Source organism: Somniosus microcephalus, chromosome 6, assembly GCF_052327205.1.
Source record: "Somniosus microcephalus isolate GS21.2 chromosome 6, FLI_Smic_1.0, whole genome shotgun sequence".
Lineage (NCBI taxonomy): Eukaryota > Metazoa > Chordata > Chondrichthyes > Squaliformes > Somniosidae > Somniosus > Somniosus microcephalus.
In genome coordinates this window covers 172360880-172367474 of record NC_140992.1, presented here as the reverse complement: position 1 = coordinate 172367474, position 6595 = coordinate 172360880, and positions in this window count along the sequence as shown.

Here is a 6595-nt window from a genome sequence, read left to right as displayed (position 1 = left end):
GATAGACAGAAGTATCCCTTTATATATATAGATGATAGATGATGGCTTGTGACTTTGTACAAGGAGCTGAGACCTGGGCTCTGTAATGTCATTAACTGTAAATAAATTGTTTAATACTAAAAAAAACCTGAAACTGTCAGGGCGAGGCTGGTTCTGGACTCAAGTGCAGACAGACGAGGCGAGAAGCAGGTATGCAGTCTTAAATAAAAGTACTTTACTAGAATCACACAGGTAAACAGTTACAAACATAGGAGCTCAAGACAAGCTACTACTAGGCAAACGGCTTGTCAAGACTGAGCACAGAGGGAAGAAACCACAGAACTTAAATACAAGCAAAAACAGGTGAAACCAATAAACCTGATAAAAGGCAGTTAAGTAAACTAGTAACAATTTAGCAAAGGGAAACAAACAAGTGAAGGTGCCATCTAGGGGTTACTGAGGGAACTAACCGGCACCCTCACAGGGCCCCCTCCCCTAGGAACGGCTTCTGACGTTCCTCCTGGACAATCAGGGTGGCAACGGCGAAAATCCCTGATGAGTTCAGGATCCAAAATGTCCTGGGCCGGAACCCAGGAACGCTCTTCAGGACCATAACACTCCCAGTCGACCAGGTATTGAATGCCCCTCCTAACCCAGCGACTATCAAGGAGGCGACGGACAGTGTAGGCTTGCTGACCGTCAATCATGCGGGGTGGGGGGGGAGGTCTGGAAGCAGGAACCAAGGGACTGGTAAGTACCGGCTTGAGGTGAGAGACGTGGAACGTGGGATGTATCTTCATCGACCGAGGAAGGAGGAGCCGGTAGGCCACAGGGTTTACTTTTTCCAAAATCCTAAAAGGTCCAATGAACCGGGGAGCCAACTTGCGGGACTCCACATGGAGCAGAAGATTCCGGGTAGACAGCCAGACCTTCTGTCCGGTCCGGAACTGAGGAGCTGGGCGACGGTGTCAGTCAGCCTGCACTTTCTGCCGAGAAGAAGCGAGCTGCAAGGCGGATCGGACCCTCCTCCAGGTACGGCGGCAGCGTTGGACGAACCCCTGGGCAGCTGGGACTCCTACCTCCCTCTCCTGTTCAGGGAAGAGTGGCGGTTGGAAGCCATATTGACATTCGAAAGGTGAGAGCCCAGTGGAGGAGCTCTGAAGGGTATTGTGCGCGTACTCCGCCCAGACCAGATACTTGCTCCAGGTGGAAGGATTGGAGGACACGAAGCTTCTTAGCACTCTCTCCAGATCTTGGTTGGTTCTCTCAGTCTGGCCGTTAGACGTGGGTGGAACCCAGAGGAGAGACTGACGGAAGCGCCCAGGAGGGAACAAAAGGCCTTCCAGAACCTGGATGAGAACTGGGGACCACGGTCAGAGACGACATCCAGGGGCAAGCCATGGAGGCGGAAGACATGCTGGACAACCAGCTGGGCAGTCTCTCTGGCAGAGGGAAGCTTGACAAGAGGGACGAAGTGAGCAGCTTTGGAAAAGCGATCGACCACAACTAGGATGGTAGTAAATCCCTCAGATGGAGGTAGCCCGGTGATGAAATCCAGGGCAATATGAGACCAGGGACAGCTGGGGATGGGCAAGGGATGCAGGAGACCAAGCGGAGGTTGTTGGGATGTCTTGTTCTGGGCACAGACGGGACAAGCGGAGACAAAGGCCCGGGTGTCGGCTTCAATAGAGGGCCACCAGAACCTCCTCTTAAGGAACTCGAGAGTCCGACGGATCCCAGGATGACCAGTCAATCGAGAAGAGTGCCCCCATTGAAGGACCTGGGCGTGCACCTGACTGGGGACATAAAGGCTATTAGGAGGGCCTCCTCCAGGGTCAGCCTCCTGACATTGGGTCCCTTGCACCACAGTCTCAATCTCCCATGCGACGGGAGCAATGATGCAGGAACTGGGGATGATAGGTTCTGGGGTCCGGTCCTTTTCCGAGGGGTCAAACTGGCGAGAAAGGGCATCCGGTTTGAGGTTCTTAGACCCTGGGCGGTAAGACAGGAGAAAGTTGAACTGGTTAAAGAAGAGAGCCACCTGGCCTGCCGAGAGTTGAGGCGCTTGGCGTCCTGGATATATGTCAGATTTTTATGGTCGGTCCAGACGACAAAAGGATGCTCTGCTCCCTCCAACCAGTGTCTCCACTCCTCCAAGGCCAACTTAACTGCCAAGAGCTCCCTGTTTCCGACATCATAGTTACTCTCTGCTGGCTTCAGGCGACGGGAAAAGAAGGCACAGGGATGTAGCTTTTGGTCCTTAGGGGAGCGCTGGGACAGGACAGCCCCGACTCCAATATCCGAGGAATCCACCTCTACGATAAAGGGCAGGGTGGGGACCGGGTGTACCAGAATGGGAGCAGAGGTGAAACATTGTTTGAGCTCCTGGAAGGCCCGTTCCGCTTCAGAAGACCAACTGAACCGTAAAGACGAACCCTTGGTCAATGCGGAGAGGGAGGCGGCAATGGAGCTGAAGTTGCGGATGAAGCGTCTGTAAAAGTTGGCGAATCCCAGGAACCGCTGAACCTGCTTAACCGACGTGGGACGCAGCCAGTTCAAGATGGCTTGAACCTTGCTAGGATCCATCTGGACGCTTCCACAGTAGATGACGTGGCCCAGGAAGGTGACCTTAGAGACGTGGAATTCACATTTCTCGGATTTGACAAAGAGACGGTTCTCCAAAAGCCTCTGCAGAACCTGTCTGACGTGTTGGACATGCTGCTGGGGGGACTTTGAGAAGATGAGAATGTCATCCAAATAAACAAACACGAACTGGTTCAGCAGGTCCCGGAGCACGTCATTGACCAGAGCTTGGAAGACAGCAGGAGCGTTAGTGAGACCAAAGGGCATGACGAGGTATTCCCAGTGACCGCTAGGGGTGATAAAGGCAGTCTTCCATTCATCCCCCTCCCTAATGCGGACCAGGTTGTACGCGTTGCGGAGGTCAAGTTTGGAGAAGATGGTAGCTCCCTGCAGCTGCTCAAACGCTGAAGACATCAAAGGGAGAGGATAGCGGTTCTTAATGGTAATTTTGTTAAGCCCCCGATAGTCTATGCAAGGCCTGAGACCACCATCCTTCTTCTTTACAAAAAAGAAGCCAGCACCCACTGGGGAGGTGGAAGGGCGAATGAAACCTGTAGCGAGGGCTTCCTTGATGTATTCTTCCATGGAAACATTCTCAGGGCCAGAGAGAGAGTAGAGCCGACCCCGAGGGGGGCTAGTGCCAGGCAGGAGATCAATGGCACAGTCGTAGGACCGGTGTGGGGGGAGTGTAGTGGACCGCCTCTTACTAAACACAGCAGGGAGGTCCGAATATTCAGGGGGCACATGAGCAAGGTCCAGCTGATCAGCTGGCTCGGGAGAGGAAGGACGGGGCAGACTAGGGAAGACCTTAAGACAGTTGGCTAGACATGAAGGACCCCACTCCAGCACAGTCCTGGTAGTCCAGTCAATGTGAGGGTTGTGAAGAGAGAGCCACGGATGTCCAAGAACGAGAGGGAGCTCAGGTGAATCGATAAGGTGAAACTGCAACAACTCTTGATGTCTCTCCCCTACTTGGACATGTAATACTCCAGTGATATGATGAATACGCCCAGAACCAAGGGGCCTGCCGTCGAGGGCGGTGACTTGTAAAGGCTTGTCAAGGCGGGAGAAAGGAATTTTCAGGCTGCGCACGAGGGTGGCATCGATAAAACAGCCAGCGGCCCCGGAGTCAATAAACGCCCGGAGGTTGTACTGTTGTCCCTCCCAAGAGAGACGAGTGGGAAGCAGGATTTGGAAGACAGAAGGGGTAGGAGAAGGGATTTGATCTGTCCGTATTTTTCCAATCCTCCTCGTTTTTTCCTGAAGCTCAGGGCATGTGGCTCTGAGATGGCCAGACAGGCCACAGTAAAGACAACACCCCTCTCTCAATCTCCTCTGTCTCTCAAACTGGGAGAGCCGAGTTCTGCCGAGTTGCATAGGTTCCTCTTCGGCACTAATAGGTGGACTCGGGGGTACTTGGAAACTCTTGGTCAGATTCAAAACACCGGAAGATCTCACCTCTGTGGAAGTAGTGAATCTCCTCTCTCTACCATGCTCCCGGAGGCGGTTATCCACTCTGATGGCAAGGGAGATGAGCGTGTCAAGGTCCTCCGGAACCTCTCTGGACGCCAGTTCATCTTTGATAGATTCGGAGAGGCCATGAAGAAACGTGGAGAGAAGGGCCTTGGTGTTCCAGCGGCTCTCCGCAGCGAGTGTGCGGAACTCAATGGCGAAGTCGGCTACGCTGCAGTTGCCCTGGTGGAGATTCAAAAGTCTCTTAGCTGCCTCCCGTCCACTCACAGGATGGTCAAAAACTTTGCTCATCTCTTCGACGAAAAGGAGAATGTCTGAGCAGACGAAAGATTGCTGCTCCCAGATAGCGGTAGCCCAGGCGAGAGCTTTTCCCGAGAGTAGTGATATGATGAATGCTACCTTAGAACGGGGTGATAGGAACATGGAGGGTTGGAGTTCAAAAACTAGGAAGCACTAGGTCAAGAAGCCGCAGCACTTGCCCGGATGACCGTCATAGCACTCTGGCACGGGTAGGCGAGGCTCTCGGTGAGTCTGGAGCTCAGCGACCGGTGGGGTAGCACCCAAAGGAACTGACTGAGGAGGAACATCCTGAGCAGAAGCCACAGCAGCTGGGTGTTGAATGGTCTGAGTCCACGTATCTACCTTGTCCGAAATGCTTTGGAGAAGTTGCTCAAGGCGGCCGAGGAAAGCACCTTGATGGGAGAGAATAGAACGAAGTTCCTCCATCACTGCTGGGTCCATATTGGCTCAGTCTTGCTGTCAGGGCGAGGCTGGTTCTGGACCCAAGTGCAGACAGACGAGGCGAGAAGCAGGTATGCAGTCATAAATAAAAGTACTTTACTAGAATCACACAGGTAAACAGTTACAAACATAGGAGCTCAAGACAAGCTACCACTAGGCAAACGGCTTGTCAAGACTGAGCACAGAGGGAATAAACCACAGAACTTAAATACAAGCAAAAACAGGTGAAAACAATAAACATGATAAAAGGCAGTTAAGTAAACTAGTAACAATTTAGCAAAGGGAAACAAACAAGTGAAGGTGCCATCTAGGGGTTACTGAGGGAACTAACCGGCACCCTCACAGAAACTTAACAAATTAAATTAAAATGTGGTTTCTGGGGGTGATGATGCACTCCAGTCCCCGCGATGCCCATTGGTCGCAGAAGGCCTTGAGCGTGCCGGCGGACACCGCGTGCTCCACCTCCAGGGCCACCCGGGCGCCAGCGTGGCCACGGAAGAGAGGCAGGCAATCGGGCCGAACGATCCCCTCGACCGCCCGCTGCCTGGACCAGTTAATAGAAACATTGGCCAGGCCCAGGAGCAGTCCCACGAGGAGGTCCCCCGATCTGCCCACTCCCCTCCATGCAACACCCTCCAGGCCAAGTGGCTCTCTACGCAGGAGTCCTCCCTTTATCTATTGGGGACTTGGCCTGGAGGGTGTTGCACGGAGCAGTCCAGTCCAATAAATTTTTAAGTTGGTTCATGGGCTCCCAGGCCGCCTGCCTTTTCTATGGCCTAGAGGAGTCCGTGTTCCACGTATATACGGAGTGTGAGAGGTTGCAGCCCCTCTTCCACTATTTGAAGGGGCGGCTCCTCGATTTCTGGCTGCATAAGAACATAAGAAGTAGGAGCAGGAGTAGGCCATACGGCCCCTCGGGCCTGCTCCGCCATTCAATAGGATCATGGCTGATCCGAATCGAGACTCGCGTCCACTTCCCTGCCCGCTCCCCGTAACCTCTAATTCCCTTATCTGCTAGGAACCTGTATATCTCCATTTTAAATTTATTTAATGTCGCAGCTTCCACAGCTCTCTGAGGTAGCAAATTCCATAGATTTACTACCCTCTGAGTGAAGAAGTTTCTCCTCATCTCAGTTTTGAAAGGGCAGCCTCTTATTCTAAGATTATGCCCCCTAGTTCTAATCTCACCCATCAGTGGAAACATCCTCACCGCATCCACCCGATCAAGCCCCCTCACAATCTTATATGTTTCGATAAGATCGCCTCTCATTCTTCTGAACTCCAATGAGTAGAGGCCCAACCTACTCAACCTTTCCTCATACATCAACCCCCTCATCTCCGGAATCAACCGAGTGAACCTTCTCTGAACCGCCTCGAGAGCAAGTATATCTTTTCTTAAATATGGAAACCAAAACTGCACGCAGTATTCCAGGTGTGGCCTCACCAATACCCTGTATAACTGCAGCAAGACTTCCCTGTTTTTATACTCCATCCCCCTTGCAATAAAAGCCAAGATTCCATTGGCCTTCCTAATTACCTGCTGCACCTGCATACTAACTTTTTGTGTTTCATGCACCAGGACCCCCAGATCCCTTTGTACTGTAGCACTTTGCAGTTTCTCTCCATTTAGATAATAACTTGCTCTTTGATTTTTTCTGCCAAAGTGCATAACCTTACACTTTCCTACATTATATTGCATCTGCCAAATCTCTGCCCACTCACTTAGCCTGTCTATGTCCTTTTGCAGGTTTTTTATGTCCTCCTCACTCACTGCTTTCCCTCCCATCTTTGTATCGTCGGCAAACTTGGATATGTTGCA